This window comes from Callithrix jacchus, chromosome 22 (genome assembly GCF_049354715.1).
Source record: "Callithrix jacchus isolate 240 chromosome 22, calJac240_pri, whole genome shotgun sequence".
Classification (NCBI taxonomy): Eukaryota; Metazoa; Chordata; class Mammalia; order Primates; family Cebidae; genus Callithrix; species Callithrix jacchus.
This window is the reverse complement of record NC_133523.1, coordinates 22,281,893-22,300,024: the sequence shown is the minus strand read 5'-3', so window position 1 is coordinate 22,300,024 and position 18,132 is coordinate 22,281,893. Positions and strand designations below refer to the sequence as shown.

General features: G+C 40.2%; 1 pseudogene across 1 annotated transcript in view; it reads left to right on the top strand.

Annotated features, from left to right (window-relative positions):
• The window catches only part of LOC144580789 (uncharacterized), a 40,662-nt pseudogene extending 24,316 nt beyond the window's left edge, over positions 1-16,346 (top strand). The window contains exons 2-4 of the transcript XR_013530932.1: positions 3,091-3,217; positions 3,697-3,792; positions 12,698-16,346. The product of XR_013530932.1 is annotated as an uncharacterized LOC144580789 (transcript). The remainder of the gene's footprint in view (positions 1-3,090; positions 3,218-3,696; positions 3,793-12,697) is intronic.
• The last annotated feature ends 1,786 nt before the right edge of the window (positions 16,347-18,132 follow it).

Below are 18,132 nucleotides of genomic sequence, written 5' to 3'. Positions count from 1 at the left end.
CAGCCCAGGTTTCTTTTTTATTTTTTATTTTTTTATTTATTTATTTTTTTGAGGTGGGATCTTGCTCTGTGTCCGGGCTGAAGTGGTGTAGTTGTGCAATTTTGGCTCACTGCCACCTCTGCCTCCTGGGTTCAAGTGATGCTTGTGCCTCAGCCTCCCAATTAGCTAGGATTAAGTGCATGTGCCACTATGCTAGGCTAATTTTTGTATTTTTAGTGCAGATGGGGTTTCACCATATGGGCCAGGTTGGTCTCAAACTCCTGACCTCAAGTTATCTGCCCACTTTGGCCTCCCAAAGTGGGAGGTTTTTTTTTGTTTTTTTTTTTTTTGAGATGGTATCTTGCTTTGTCGCCAGGCTGGAGTGCAGTGGCATGATCTCAGCTCACTGCAGCTTCTACATCCTGGGTTCAAGCAATTCTCATGCCTCAGCCTCCTAAATAGCTGGGATTACAGGCATGTACCACCACACCCAGCTAATTACATTTTGTATTGTTTTTCAATTTTTTTTTTTTTAAAGACAGGGTTTCACCATGTTTCTCAGGCTGATCTTGAACTCCCGACCTCAGGTGATCCACCTGCCTCGGCCTCCCAGAGTGCTAGGATTACAGGCGTTAGCCACCGCGCCCAGCCACTTTTTTTGTATTTTTTAAGTAGAGTCGGGATTTCTTCATGTTGGCCGGGATGGTCTCGAACTCCTGACCTCATGATTTACCCGCCTTGGCCTTCCAAAGTGCTGGCATTACAATAGTGAGCCACTGCACCCAGTCCATGTTGTTTTAATTAAGTGCCTCATGTGACTCTAAGGCGAGGCCAGAATTAAGTATGTGGGGTTCAAGATACATTCATGAGAATTAAGTTTCACCTCTGCACTAAAGAGTGGTCAGAGGGCTGGTTCTGTTTGGTTTGGTAGTGACAGGAAAGTGTGACCCATATTTTCATTACTGTACAAAAAATTGCTGATGTCCATGGCAGATGACGGCACCTGAGAACAGAGAAATACTTTTGGTCTGGGCGCAGTGGCTCACGCCTGTAATCCCAGCATATTGGGAGGCCGAGGTGGGTGGATCACGAGGTCAAGAGATTGAGACCATCCTGGCCAACATGGTGAAACCCCATCTCTACTAAAAATACAAAACTTAGCCGGGTGTGCTGGCGCGTGTCTGTGGTCGCAAATACTCGGAAGGCTGAGGCAGAAGAATCCCTTGAACCCAGGAGGCGGAGGTTACAGTGAGCCGAGATTGGCCATGGCACTTCAGCCTACCGATAGAGCAAGACTCCGTCTGAAAACAAAAAAGAAAAAAGAAAAAGAAACCTGGGCCCGACGCGGTGGCTCAAGCCTGTAATCCCAGCACTTTGGGAGGCCGAGGTGTGTGGATCACGAGGTCGTAAGATCGAAACCATCCTGGTCAACATGATCATTGGCCATGGCACTTCAGCCTACCGATAGAGCAAGACTCCGTCTGAAAAAGAAAACAAAAACAAAAAAGAAAAACCTAGGCCAGACGCGGTGGCTCAAGCCTGTAATCCCAGCACTTTGGGAGGCTGAGGTGTGTGGATCACGAGGTCATAAGATCGAAACCATCCTGGTCAACATGATGAAACCCCATCTCTCCTAAATATACAAAAAATTAGCTGGGCATGGTGGCGCGTGCCTGTAATCCCAGCTACTCAGGATGCTGAGGCAGGAGAATTGCCTGAACCCAGGAGGTGGAGGTTGCAGTGAGCCGAGATCCCGCCATAACACTCCAGACCGGGTAACGAGGAAAACTCCATCTCAAACACACACACACACACACACACACACACACACACACACACACACACAAAGAAACCTTTACTTTTATCTTCGTGGAGCAGCTCAGTGTTCCTGAATCTCTTCTGGTATAAAGAACAGAAATGGGTGGATTTTTCTGCGAGTCTTGGTCCTGCCTGTGGGTGTGGTGGTAGCAGGTAAACATGTGGTGCTGACAGCTTTAAAGGCATATTCTCCAGATGCACGTGTGATTTGTTCAGAGAATTGCTTCTGAAAACAATTTTCAGAGAAAGAGGAAAAAACTGACTTATTTTTAGTTAAACATGTCTCAGATCAAGAACTGTGTTTTCTCTTCCTCTTGGAATGCCATGCATGTAATACTTGCAAACTTTGACTTCTGAAACTTTCAAAGATAGTCAGGAATCTCTGAAAAATATTTTCTTTCTTTTTATTTTATTTTATTTATTTATTTTTGAGACGGTGTTTTGCTGTGTTACCGAGACTGGAATGCAATGGCACGATCTCGGCTCACCGCAACCTCTGCCTCCTGGGTTCAAGCAATTCTCCTGCCTCAGCGTCCCGTGTAGCTGGGACTACAGGTGCGCACCACCATGCCCAGCTAATTTTTGTATTTTTAGTAGAGACGGGGTTTCATGTTGTTTGACCAAGATGGTCTCGATCTCTTGCCCTCGTGATCCACCCGCCTCGACCTTCCAAAGTGCTGGGATTATAGGCGTGAGCCACTGCGCCCGGCTATGCCCTTAATTATATATGTTATTTATTTATTTTTGTTTTGTTTTGTTTTGTGTTTGAGATGGCATCTTACTCTTTGCTGCAGAGGCTGAAATGCAATGGAGCAATCTCGGCTCAACACAACCTCCGCCTTTTGGGTTCAAGCAATTCTCCTGTCTCAGCCTCCTCAGTAGCTGGGCTTAGAGGCATATGCCACCATGCCTGGCTAATTTTGTATTTTTAGTAGAGATGGGGTTTCTCCTTGTTGATCAAGCTGCTCTCCTGACCTCAGCTGATCCGCCCACCTCGGCCTCCCAAAGTGCTGGGAATACAGGCATGGGCCACCTCACTTGGTCTATTACATATGTTATTATCTAGAAAATTATTATATATACACTGATGTTGTGCCTCTTGTGCCACTCTGTTTTCTCAGGATTAGAGAACACATTAGGAAATATATCTGTGTTCAAATTTATTTTATTGGATAATTTCTGTCACTCTTATAAATCAGAACCTGTTCTTATTACTCTCTCATTTTACCTTGATTCAAATTATAAATTGTGTTGGCTACCTGGTATATATGTTTGTGTGTTTGTGTTTTTCAGGGACTGTTGACATTTAGGGATGTGGCCATAGAATTTTCTCTGGAAGAGTGGCAATGCCTGGACGCTGCACAGCGGAATTTATATAAAAATGTGATTTTAGAAAACTACAGGAACCTTGTCTTCCTGGGTAAGAAAAATTTCAACACACGGTTTCTAATATACCCTAAAGGTTTTATTTCTCTTTTTGGAAAAATCTATTTTGGTAACATATGCTTTGCATAAATGAGTTTCAGATCCCTGTTTTTGAGAAACTCTTAAGGATTCATATACATAGAAAAAAATTTCTCTAATATGTTTCATCTTGACCTGAATTTACCACATTTCTGACCTGATCTGTGTCATTCACTCTAGATTAGTGGTAATTTGAGAAATTTAGTGACATATTGTTGCCCACACCTTAAAATCTAATTGCCAACACCAAGTTTTGACTCAGTATTACTGGGTAATGAAATTAAGAACTTACAAATGTAGAATATTTTTCTGAATATTTAAAAATTTCTGTTACACGTTAGACTATTCTATTGCATCGTCTTTACTGAGCACATTACTAGGTTGGTAATTGGAGAATATGAGCAAGTTTCATGTTAGTTATTTTTAATCGAACAGGTATTGCTGTCTCTAAACCAGACCTGATCGCCTGTCTGGAGCAAGAAAAGGAGCCTTTGATTATGAAGAGAGATGAGATGGCAGATGAACCCCCAGGTAAGTGAGAGTAAAAGTGAATACAACAGAGGACACAGATGAGGGTCCAAAGGTCAAAGAGAAAGCCAGTTCTTAAAATAGCAATTTGGGAATCTGTGTTTTAAAGGAAATAGTTTCTGGAAAAGCTGAGTTTTTTTATTTGTTCTCACATTTTCTGTCGTATGCTTTTTAAATTCTCTAAGGTTTCTATTTACTTTTTTGGTGATCTTCCTTCAAGTTTTCAGTGAGAACCAATGTCCTCTTCATGGTGTATAAGAGACTCTGCAATCTGAATGCTTATTCAATTTTTTTTGAGACACAGAAATATCTGCATAATTTTGAGCAACTTGATGTTAAATTATTTTTTTTTAATTATTTTTTTGCATCATATCTGAAATGTATGAGAAGTGGTTTGTTTTCCTTTTTTTGAGACAGAGCATCACTCTGTTGCCCAGGCTACATCACAGTGGCACAATCTCATTTCACTGCGACTCTCCCTGCTGGGTTTAAGCATTTCTCCTGCCTCAGCCTCCCGAGTAGCTGGGATTACAGGTGTGTGCCACTACACCAGGCTGATTTTGTGTTTTTAGTAAAGATGGGGTTTCACCATGTTGGCCAGGCTGGTCTTGAACTCCTGCTCTCAAGTGATTTGTCTGCCTCAGCTTCCCAAAGTGATGGTATTACAGGTGTGAACCACTGTTCTCATCTTTTTTTTTTTCCTGCACATTTTATCTTGTGTGTATTTTTATAATCTTCAAATGTAGTCTTGAAATTTTAAAGTATGCTATTTTTGGGCCGGGCATGGTGGCTCACGCCTATAATCCCAACACTTTGGGAGGCCGAGGCAGTAAATTACAAGATCAAGAGATCAAGATCATCCTTGTCAACAAGGTGAAACCCTGTCTCTACTAAAATACAAAAAATTAGCTGGGCATGGTGGTACATGCTTGTGGTTCCAGCTACTCGGGATGCTGAAGCAGGAGAATTGCTTGAATCCAGGAGGCAAACGTTATGGTGAGCCAAGATCATGCCATTGCACTCCAGTCTGGGTAACAACAGCGAAACTTCGTCTCAAAAAAATGAAAAAAAAAAAATAAATAAAGTATGCTATGTTTCTGCTGCTTTTTTTGTCCTTGCTTTGATTATTTAAAGTATATAGTAGTTTCATGTAAATTTTATAATTATGTTTTTTATTACTGTGAGAAACAAATGCCACTGGAATTTTGATAGGGAGTTTATTGAATTTATAGGTTACTTAGGATAACATGACACTTTAATAACATTTATTCTTTCAATTTATAGACATAAAATATCTTAAAATTTATATATGTCTTTTTGTTTTATTTTGTTTTGTTTTTGAGACAAAGTTTCGCTCTTGTTACCCAGACCGGAGTGCAATGGCACGATCTCGGCTCACTGCAACCTCCGCCTTCTGGGTTCAGGCAATTCTCCTGCCTCAGCCTCCCGAGTAGCTGGGACTACAGACGCGCACCACCATGCCCAGCTAATTTTTGTATCTTTAGTAGAGACGGGGTTTCGCCTCATTGACCAGGGTGGTCTCGATCTCTTGATCTCGTGCTCCACCCGCCTCGGCCTCCCAAAGCGGTGGGATTATAGGCGTGAGCCACCGCGCCCGGCCTATTTATGTCTTTTCTAATTTCTTTCATTAAGATCTTTCTCATTGTAAAAATTTTGTACCTCCTTGGTTAAATTTGTTCTCAGAAATGTATTATTTTAACGCTGTTGTAAATAAGATTTTTTTCCTCTACTTTATCAGAGAGTTTAAGATCATGGAACCTTAACTTGTATGTTAATTTTATATTTATCTAATTTACTGAGTATATTTAGTAGTTTAAACAAGTTTTAATTGTACTGTTTGTGTTTCTATATGTGATTATGAGCTACAGCCAGCAACTTTTACCATACTTGTCTTTAATTTCAATTGCTCTTTTTCATTTTTTGACTAATCTGCTACATACTTTCAGTGTTATGTTAAACTGGCAGCATTGGCAATGGGCACAATATAGTTTTACATTGGCATCTGTGTATAGAGGAAAACACCTCAAGTTTATTGTTGTTGTTGTTGATTTTGTTTTTTTGTTTTCTTTGAGACGGAGTTTCGCTCTTATTACCCAGGCTGGAGTGCAATGACGGGATCTCGGCTCATCACAACCTCCGCCTCCTGAGTTCAGACAATTCTCCTGCCTCAGCCTCCTGAGTAGCTGGGATTACAGGCACGCACCACCATGCCCAGCTAATTTTTTGTGTTTTTAGTAGAGACGGGGTTTCATCATGTTGACCAGGATGGTCTCAATTTCTTGACCTCATGATCCACCCACCTAGGCCTAAAGTTCTGGGATTACAGGCTTGAGCCACTGTGCCCGGCCCTTTGTTTTTTTGTTATTGTTTTTTTTTTTTTTTTTTTTTTTTTTTTTGAGTTGATGTCTCGCTCTGTCACCCAGGCTGGAGTGCAGTGGCATGATCTCAGCTCACTGCAACCTCCACCTCCCAGGTTCAAGCGATTCTCCTGCCTCAGCCTCCTGTGTAGCTGAGATTACAGGCGTATGCCACCACACCTGGCTTTTTTTGTGTGTATTTTTAGTAGAGACGGGGATTCACCATGTTGCCCCGAATGGTCTCAATCTCCTGACCTTGTGATCCACCCGCCTTGGCCTCCTGAAGTGCTAGGATTATAGGTGTGAGCCACTGCACCCAGCTCAAGTTTTTATAAGCTGGTTTCAGAAGGTGAAGATCTTCTTTTGTTTGACCCTAAGGGTGATGGGATGCCCTGTAGGTTTTTAGTAGAGAGGGGTTTTAGCTTTGTCATAAGGCTGCTTGGTCTAGGGTCTACCTTTAGTCGGCTTCTTATAAGAAACTTGGATAGTTTAAACTCCCATTTTATTTTTCAGACAGACTGAATTTTGTGGGGAGGACTTTGTTCTGTAGGGCAGACACTAGACCAGGTTTCTGCAGTTCAGTCTGCATATCATGGCCCTTATATCATCATGTGAATGATTACGGCTTTCATCGAGTACCAGAAAGGATCTTTCCAGGTCACTGGGTGGGTTTCTGTGTAGACAGAACTGATGATAAACTGTGGCTCAGGGAGCTGGAACTGAGTCATTGAACTGCTTCAGAGACCACAGTAAAGGCCAAGGTCTGCAGGCCTGCCCACGTGGGTATAAATGGGTATCTTCCCACTGGCCTCTGAAAAAGCAGGATTTTCCCCAGACTTTGGCTGGGAGGATATTGGGATGGTTATATACTAAGCTCAGATTTCTCAGTGGGACCAAGTTGGGTGGGCCATGTCCTAGTCTGTAGTTAGGAACGGGATCCTTTAGTTTGCACCAGGGCCTGAATGAGGTCACGCCTTCTGAAAAGACTTTTCAATCTTGGGCTGTATGAGAGTTCCACAAGTCTCTCTCTGGATCTCAAAGCTATCAAAGGCACTTATTTTGAGATGGAGTCTTGCTACAGAATTCAGGCTGGTTTTGAAATCCTGACCTGAAGCAGTTCTCTAAACTCAATGTACCGTGTATCTTTCATTGCAGGTGTGAGCCATGATACCTGGCTGTCTCATAAAGGCATTTTTGTCAGGGATGGCTGACAAATTATCTTGCTGTGCAGGAGATAACAAAATAGGGCACCTTTTATTCTCCCATCTTACTGATTTCATTCTCCCTATATATTTTTATTCTCCATTTTCTATTTCAAATTTGTCTGGAATTTTAGATTCAGAAATTTAGAACAGTATGCTAGAAGTTACATGTAATACCCGAAGTAAATTAGATACTTAGTAGGTGCTCCATATTTACTAAAACAGTTACTTACAAATTTGAGCTCGCTGTAGGAAAAAATAACTCTGATTAGCACCCACTTTCTCCAGCCTAATAATATATACCTAAATAATATAATTTATTCCCAAATATTTGTTTTATATATCAGACACTCTAACCATATTCTGCAATATATATTTAACACCGATATATGTTTAGCATTTTATATATATATTTAGCAATGTAAGGCTAATTTTTGCTTCTAAAGTTGGATTACAGCAGTTTCATTTTGTGTAAGAATAGCATGTATTTAAAACATAAAATTATCTTTGGTTTTTGTTTTTTTTTTATTAAGATGGAGTCTTGTCCTGTTGCCCAGCCTGTAGTGCAGTGGTGCAATCTCGGCTCACTGAAACTTGCGCCTCCCAGGTTCAAGTGATTCTTCTGCCTCAGCCTCCTGACTAGCTGGGACTATGAGCCCTCACCACCACGCCCGGCTAATTTTTGTATTTTCAGTAGAGACCAGGTTTTACCATGTTGGCCAGGCTGATCTTGAACTCCTGACTTCAGGTGATCCACCTGCCTCGACCCCCCTAAGTTCTGGGATTACAGGTGTGAGCCACCACACTCAGCCCAAAATTATCTTGTTTTGTTTTTGAGACGAAGTTTTGCTCCTGTTGCCTAGGCTAGAGTGCAGTGGCGTGATCTCGGCTTACTGCCACCTCTGCCTCCTGGGTTAAGTGATTCTCCTGCCTCAGCCTCCCAAGTAACTGGAATTACAGGTGCTCACCACCACATCTGGCTAATTTTTGTATTTTTAGTAGAGATGGGGTTTCACCACATTGGCCAGGCTGGTCTTGAATTCTTGACTTCAGGTGATCCATTCGCCTCAGTCTCCCAAAGTGCTGGGATTAGAGGTGTAAGCCACCACGCCCAGCCTTCTAGTTTTTTTAGATGATTATTTATTAAAAGTTTCTTAGAGGCCGGGCGCGGTGGCTCAAGCCTGTAATCCCAGCACTTTTGGAGGCCGAGGCAGGTGGATCATGAGATCAAGAGATGAGACCACCCTGGTCAACATGGTGAAACCCCGTCTCTACTAAAAATACAAAAAATTAGCTGGGCATGGTGGCATGTGCCTGTAATCCCAGGTACTCAGGAGGCTGAGGCAGGAGAATTGCCTGAACCCAGGAGGACATGAAGAAAGGGAATCCTTACACACAGTTGGTGGAAATGTAAATCAGTACAGCTATTTCAGAAAACTGTATGGAGATTGCTTAAAGAACAAGAAAAAAGAACTACCAGATGATCCAGCAATCTCATCTCACTGCTAAGTATACATCCAAAAGAAAAAAAGAAAAAGGAAATATATGGCCGGGCGCGGTGGCTCACGCCTGTAATCCCAACACTTTGGGAGGCTGAGGCGGGTGGATCACGAGGTCAAGAGATGAAAACCATCCTGGTCAACATGGTGAAACCCCGCCTCTACTAAAAATACAAAAAATTAGCTGGGCATGGTGGCATGTGCCTGTAATCCCAGGTACTCAGGAGGCTGAGGCAGGAGAATTGCCTGAATTCAGAAGGCGGAGGTTGCGGGGAGCCGAGATCACACCATTGCACTCCAGCCTGGGTAACAAGAGCGAAACTCCGTCTCAAAAAAGTATCTCAGAATCTTTCGCTTATGATAATACTGCATTTTTTCTGGAATTATACTGCCATATAGCATATGCCAAGGATTCAGAATACCTGCCTTCCATGAGTACAGTTACAGTCAAATATTACAGTTCCCTAGACATATTATTTTTAATGCTACATCAATGTTGCCTGCAAGGTTTTATGAGTAAACATTTCTCTCTTATCAGATAGTTTTGTCATTCTGTATTCGTGTGCTTTTTCACTTTAGAATCTATTTATTGATGCTGGAGAGGATGTGGAGAAATAACACTTTTACACTGTTGGTGAGAAGATAAACTAGTTCAACCATTGTGGAATACAGTGTGGTGCTTCCTCAAGGACCTAGAAATAGCAATTCCATTTGACCCAGCAATCCCATTGCTGGGTATATACCCTAAGGATTATAAATCATTCTGTTATAAAGACACATGCACACATATGTTCATAGCAGCACTGTTTACAATAGCAAAGACCTGGAACCAACCCAAATGTCCATCAATGATAGACTTAACAAGGAAAACGTGGCATAGATATACCATGGAACACTATGCAGCCATAAAAAATGATGAGTTTGTGTCATTTCTTAGGGACGTAGATGAATCTGGAAACCATCATTCTCAGCAAACTGACACAAGAACAGAAAATCAAACACCACATGTTCTCACTCATAGGCAGGTGTCGAACAGTGAGAACACATGGACACAGGAAGGGGAGCATCACACACTGGGGTCTGTTGGTGGAGGCTAGGGGAGGGACAGCAGGAAGTGGGATGTTTGGGAGGGATAACATGGGGACAAATGGCAGATATAGTATGGGTGATGGGGAGATGGAAGCAGAAAACCACATTGGCATGTATGTACCTAGGCAGCAATCCTGCATCGTCTGCACATGTACCGCAGAACCTAAAGTAAAATAAAAAATCTGTTTATTGTGGTTTTTGTTTTACCATTTTAGACAATTTGCAAAATTCTCTTGTATACTTTAAGTCAATGTGTGGTTTAATTAAGAGATAAGCAAGCCATATGTTTATCCCAGTCATATTATATATATGTATTTGTCTATAAATATGACCCCAATTTTGATTATGCCTTATCTTGAATGTATTCTTGGCTGATTTTCAATGGTGGTTTTATCTTGTTTAAGTGATTAGTCATAAAGATAGTCTTATTTTCACCTTGTGTTTAATTATAAATATATATTTCTTTCATGTGAGAGATACACTTCTGTGATTTGAAGGTAAAGATTTATGATTCTGTATTTTTAAAATTTATCTTTAAAACAAAATGTTGTAAAACCACATACAATAAATTTTCCCATCTAAAATCTATTTCAGTTTATATTTCATGGCCAGGCATGGTAGTGACTCACATCTTTGATCCCAGGATTTTGGGAGGCTAAGACAGGAGAATCACTTGAGCCCAAAAGTATGACACTAGCCTGGGAAGTGTACAGAGATTCTCTTTCTGCAAAAAAAAAAAAAAAAAATTATAAAATAGCCAGGCATGGTGGTGTGCACTTGTGGTCCCAGCTTCTTGGGAGATTGGTGGTGCATGATTACTTTAACCTGAGAGTTCGAGGCTACAGTGAGCCATAATTGTGCCACTTTACTCAAACTTGGGTGACAGAATGAGAACCTGTCTCAAAGAATTGACACTTCAGGCAAGTTTAGCATATTTATATTGTTATGCAAATGACTTCCATAAACTTTTTATCTTGTGAAATTACAAATCGATACCCATTAAGTAATAACTGCACATTTTATCCTCTCTCCAGCCCTTGACAAACACCCTTGTACCTTTTGTTTCGATGAATGTGACTTATTAAGATACCTCATATAAGTGGAATCATATAGTATCCATCATTTTATTACTGGCTTCATGTGGCATAATATTCTCAAAGTTGATCTAAAATGTAACAAGATTTATTTAAAGGTAAATAATATTCCAATGTGTGTCTATGTGTGTATAACTTTTTTTTTTTTTGGTGGCCTAGGCTGGAGTGCAGTGGCACAATCTCACTCACTGCAGCCTTCACCTCCTGGGTTCAAATAATTCTCCTGCCTCAGCCCCCCGTGTAGCTGGGACTACAGGCACGTGCCACTACACACAGCTAATTTTTGTATATTCAGTAGAGAAAGCTTTTCACCATGTTAGCTAGGCTGGTCTCAAACTCCTGACCTCAGGTGGTCTGCCCAACTCAGCCTCCCAAAGTGATACGATTATACACGTGAGTCATTGCTAATGGGATTTTTGTAGAGATTATGTTGAATGGGTTGACCACATTTGGCAGCATTGAAATCTTTGAAAAATTAAGTGCTGCCGGGCGTGGTGGCTGATGCCTGTAATCCCAGCACTTTGAGAGGCTGAGACGGGTGAAGAGATCGAGACCATCCTGGTCAACATGGCGAAAACTCGTCTGTACTAAAAATACAAAAATTAGCTGGGCATAGTGGCTTACGCCTGTAGTCCCAGCTACTCGGGAGGCTGAGGCAGGAGTATTGTTTGAACCCAGGAGGCGGAGGTTGCGGTAAGCCTAGATTGCGGTAAACCGAGATTGCGCCATTGTACTCCAGCCTGGTTAACAAGAGCGAAATTCCGTCTCAAAAAAAAAAAAAGAAAAGAAAAATTATTTTATTTTATTGGGTATTCTCTTACTTTTAATTGAAAACATTTGTACAGGTCTGTTAAGCCTATTTGGTATGTGATATGGCTTGGATGTCTATGGTCTCTAAACCTCATGCTGCAATGTAATCATCGTTGTTGGTTGGGGACCTTGTCAGAGGTGAATGTAGGATCTGCTGGGAGGTGCTAAGGTCTTGAGGGCAAATTCCTCAGGAATGACTTGACACCATTCTCTTGCTAATCAATAAGTATGCTGGTAATTTAAGTAAGAGCTGATTCATTCAAAAAACAAGTCGAGCTTGGTGGCTCACACCTGTAATCCCAGCACTTTGGGAAGCCGAGGCGGGTGGATCACGAGGTCAAGAGATCGAGACCATCCTGGTCAACATGGTGAAAACTCTGTCTCTACTAAAAATACAAAAATTAGCTGGGCATGGTGGCGCATGGCTGTAATCCCAGCTATTCAGGAGGCTGAGGCAGGAGAATTGCCTGAACCCAGGAGGCAGAGGTTGCCATGATCCGCAATCGCGCCATTGCACTTTAGCCTGGGTAACAAGAGCGAAACTCCATCTCAAAAATAAATAAATAAAATAAATAATTGTAAGAAGTAAAGTTGGCAATTTACTTCTAAAAACATTATGTTATGTTGGGAAGTAGAAAAAGCTGTATTGGAGAAATGTGACAGAATTTCTTTTTTTCTGTGTGGCTCTTTGCATTGTACCCACCTGGGGCAATGCACTCACTTAATTATGGCCTGTTGTGTCATCTTGCTTGTGTAGTTTGTGTAATTTTATGAGTTACATTTGGAAAGTCTGTTTATCTGAGTCTGTAAAGTAATGTTATTTTTATTTCTTTCAGTAATGTGTTCTCATTTTGCCCAAGAGTTTTGGCCAGAGCAGAACATAAAAGATTCTCAAAACATGACACTGAGAAGATATGAAAAATGTGGAAATGAGAATTTTCAATTTAACGGCTGCAAAAGTGTGGCTGAGTGTAAGGTCCACAAAGGAGGTTTTAATGGACTTAACCAATGTTTACCAACTACCCAGAGCAAGATGTTTCCGTGTGATAAATATGTGCGAGTCTTTCATAAATTTTCACATGCAGATAGACATAAGATCAAACATATGGAAAATAAATATTTCAAATGTAAAGAATGTGAAAAGTCATTTTGCATGCTTTCACACCTAACTCAACATAAAAGAATTTATGCTAGAGTGAATTTCTACAAATGTGAAAAATGTGAAAAAGCTTTTAACCAGTCTTCAAAGCTTACTACACATAAGAGAATTTATACTTGTGAGAAACTCTACAAATGTCAAGAATGTGACAAAGCTTTTAACCAATTCTCAAAGCTTACTGCATATAAAAAAAATTATACTCGAGAAAAATTATACAAATGTGAAGAATGTGGCAAAGCCTTTAACCAGTCCTCAACTCTTACTACACATAAGATAATTCATACAGGAGAGCAACCCTACATCTGTGAAGAATGTGGCAAAGCTTTTACCCAATCCTCAGCTCTTACTACACATAAGAGAATTCATACCAGAGAGAAACCCTACAAATGTGAAGAATGTGGCAAAGCTTTTAAACACTCCTCCTCCCTTACTACACATAAGAGAATTCATACTGGAGAGAAACCCTACCAATGTGAAGAATGTGGCAAATCTTTTAACTGATCCTCAAATCTTACTGAACATAAAAACATTCATACTGGAGAGCAACCCTACAGATGTGAGGAATGTGGCAAAGCTTTTAAACGATCCTCCAATTTTACTGAACATAAGAAAATTCATACTGAAAAGAAACCCTACAAATGTGAAGAATGTGGCAAAGCTTTTAAACACTCCTCAGCCCTTACTACACATAAAAGAATTCATACTGGTGAGAAACCCTACAAATGTGAAGAATGTGGAAAAGCTTTTTACCGATCCTCAAAACGTTCTGAACATAAGAAACTGCATACTGGAAAGAAACCCTACAAATGTGAGGAATGTGGCAAAGCATTTAATCAATCCACCTCCCTTACTACACATAAGAGAATTCATACTGGAGAGAACCTCTACAAATGTGAAGAATGTGGCAAAGCTTTTACCCAATCCTCAACTCTTACTACACATAAGAGAATTCATACAGGAGAGAAACCCTATAACTGTGAAGAATGTGGCAAAGGTTTTAATCAATTCTCAAAACTTAATGAACATAAGATAATTCATACTGGAGAGAAACCCTACAAATGTGAGAGATGTGACAAAGCTTTTAACCAATCTGCGAACCTTGCTAGACATAAAAAAATTCATATTGGAGAGAAAATCTACAAAACTGAAAGATGTGACAATGATTTTGACAACAGCTTAAGCTTTTCTAAATATAAAGAAAGTCGTACTGGTGAAACATACTAGAAATGTAAAGAATGTGTCAAAGACTTTAAATAGTTTTCACACTTGTTTGTACATAAAATAATTCACACTGGAGAAAACTAGGTGTGAAGTATTTGGCAATACTGTTAATGCCCAAATCTTATTGCACAGGAAAGCATTTATACTTGAGAGGAATTGTACAAATACAAAGAATATGGAATAGCCATTAAGATCTGCTCACATCTTACCCAATATCAGAATGCTGGGACTTAATAAAAGCATTATAAATGCAATTACTGTCAAGAAAAAAAATATAACCCTTTAAAGTTAAGCATATTCATTTTGAAGACATATTAAAAACAAAGAAGGTTGTAGTACATTTCATGTATCACAGATCTTATCACCCACATTTTGTACTAGAGAAAAACCCTGAAGCAGTTGCTGAAACTTTATTCAACATCAGGCATTCTGTATTGGAGAAAAACTCTGCAAATGTAATAAATTTGGAAAAACCTACTTATCAAAACCTATAGCTTAGAAAACACAAGAGAGTTTATACTAAAATATGTTTTTGCAGGCCAGAGCACTTTGGGAGGCTGAGGCAGGTGGATCACCTCAGGTCAAGAGTTTGAGACTAGCCTGGTTGACATGGTGAAGCCTCATCCCTACAAAAAATACAAAAACTACCCAGGCATGGTGGCTGGTGCATGTAATGTATTCCCAGCTACTCAGGAGGGTGAGGCAGGAGAATCGCTTGAACCTGGGAGCAGTGAGCCAAGATTGTGCCCTTGCACTCCCACCTGGGTGACAAGAGTGAAACTCTGTCTTAAAAAAAATATATATATATATATATATATACACACACACATATACATATATTTGCAGATGCAGTAAATATAAAACTTTTAATACAAAGTTTATGTCAATATCAGATAACTTACAGTGAAAATATCTAAGGCAGTGACTGAGACATTACAGTAAATCAGAGTGCTGAGTATAAAAAATCATCCAGAGCTAAAGTTGGTAGATAAATCATTTATATATAACTGTAAAAGATGCAAAAAGTATTTTGGTAAAGTTATAATTACATTCAAAGTACACTTTTAGCATGGTGGCTCACACCTGTAATCCCAGCACTTTGGGAGGATGAGGCAGGTGGATCACCTGAGGTGAGGAGTTCGAGACCAGCCTGATCAAAATGGAGAAACCCCATCTCTACTAAAAATACAAAATTAGCTGGGCGTGGTGGCACACACCTGTAATCCAGCTACTTGGAGGCTGAGGCAGGAGAATCGCTTCAGTCCAGGAGGTGGAGATTGTGGTAAGCTGAGATCATGGCATTGCACTTCAGACTGGGCAACAAGAGCAAAACTTCATCTAAAATAAATTTATATTTATATACCTTTAAAAAAAAAGATTTGTAACATGAATAGTGTCATAATTTCAACTGTCAAATTACTTCATGCTCTTCATTCCTATTGTATGAGACTTTAAAATTAGGAGGGAATTCGTTACGATCTTTTATATGGAAGGGTAAGGGCATTAAAATGTAAGACAAACGATAAATATCTAAGTTGAGAGGCTCTTTTTAACATAGGTGGTGCCTGAGGTAGGTGTTCAGAATAATATTCTGCATTATAGTGAGGAAAAAACATTTTATTTTTGTTTGTTTTTTTTTGAGATGAAGTCTCTCTCTGTCATCCAGACCGGAGTGCAGTGGTGCAATCTCGGCTCACTGCAACCTCCATCCACCTCCTAGGCTTCAAAGGATTCTCCAGCCTCAGCCTCCTAAGTAGTTGGGATTACAGGTGTGTGCCACTACGCCCAGCTAATTTTTGTATTGTTAGTAAAGCCAGGGTTTCACCATGTTTGTCAGGCTGGTCTCAAACTCCTGACCTAGTGATCCACCAGCCTCAGCCTCCCAAAGTGTTGGGATTACAGGCCTGAGCCACGGTGCCTGGCCAAAAAAAGCATTTTAAATTTTAGTTGAAAGTAGTAGTATATAATTTTACTAATTGTACTGTTATGTAATAAAATGTTGTATATTCTTAAAATTTTTTTAATTATGTGAGAGCTTAATTTTTTTAAACTTTTATTTATCAATGTTTAAAGAATTCTGTCTTTAATAAAGTGTTAATATTCCACTACCTTTTTCTTTTCTTTTTTTTTTTTTTTTGAGATGGAGTTTCACTCTTGTTACCCAGGCTGGAGTGCAATGGCGCAATCTCGGCTCACCGCAACCTCTGCCTCCTGGGTTCAGGCAATTCTCCTGCCTCAGCCTCCTGAGAAGCTGGGACTACAGGTGCGTGCCACCATGCCCAGCTAATTTTTGTATTTTTAGTAGAGACGGAGTTTTCACCATGTTGACCAGGATGGTCTCTCGATCTCTTGATCTCGTGATCCACCCACCTCGGCCTCCCAAAGTGCTGGGATTATAGGCGTGAGCCACCGCGCCCGGCTCCACTACCTCTTTCACCTTCCTCAAGGGTGTAGGCAAAAGCTGGTAACAATATACTATTTGGTAACATTATGAACAAATATTTCTAGTAATTCCTTTTGCCAGTGACGTGAAACAGCAAGGAGGTTAAAGAATATTGTTCCCATAGGTTCAATATTTTTTCATAAATTTATACTTTCTAATTTTTGTGGATACATTGTAGGTCTATATATTTATGCCATATATAGCATACTTTGATACAGGTGTACAGTATGTAATAATTACATCAGGGAAAATGAAGTATTCATCATCTCCAGCATTAATCCTTTGTATTACAAGCCAATTCTACTGTTTTCGTTTTTTTAAATGAACAGTTGTTATTGACTACAGGTCTATTTTTATGATTATAATAAAAATTATATAGAAGTATAAAATCCACACACGCTGAGTCCTGAATAAACATTAAAAAATTGTTATATAGTTTTGAACATGTGGCCTCTCTGCCTGCAAACACATACAGATTCTTAGTTTTGATTTACATAAAGTTAAATATACATATGCATTACTTTTAAGTTAAACCTTAGGTATAAGAAAATTTTGGGTTGGGCCGGTGGCTCACGCCTGTAATCCCAGCACTTTGGGAGGCCGAGGCGGGTGGATGACGAGGTCAAGAGATCGAGATCATCCTGGTCAACATGGTGAAACCCCGTCTCTACTAAAAATACGAAAAATTAGCTGGGTATGGTGGCGCGTGCCTGTAATCCCAGCTACTCAGGAGGCTGAGGCAGGAGAATTGCCTGAACCCAGGAGTCGGAGGTTGTGGTGAGCCTAGATCCCGCCATTGCACTCCATCCTGGGTAACAAGAGGGAAACTCCATCTCAAAAAAAAAAAAAGAGAAAGAAAAGAATTAGAACAAAAAGAAGTAAGCAGGGATTAAAAAGACAATAGAAAATACTTTTAGAAATATAGAGTTGAGTTAAAGAAAAAAAAAAGGAAAACAAAATCGACAAACTTCTGGCTAGATTAACCGAGGAAACATGAGAAAGGGTTCAAGAAATTATAAACAAAAAATTAGGTCGCCGGGTGCAGTGGCTCTTGCCTGTAATCCAGGAACTTTGGGAGACCAAGGTGGAACGATTGCTAGAGGTCAAGAGTTTGAAACCAGCCTGGCCAACATGTTGAAATCTCATCTGTACTAAATACTTAGCTTTTTTTTTAATAGCTAAGAGTGGGAAGGCTGAGGCAGGAGACTTGCTTGAACCCAGAAGGCAGAGGTTGCAGTGATCCACCACTGCACTCCAGTCTGGGTGACAGATTGAGACTCCGTCTAAAAAAAAATTTTTTTTAAGTCATTTCAGGCCTGGCACGGTGGCTCACACCTATAATCCCATCACATTGGGAGGTCAAAGCGGGCGGATCACGAGGTAAGGAGCTCAAGACCAGACTGGCCAACATGGTGAAACCCCATCTCTATTAAAGATACAAAAAAATT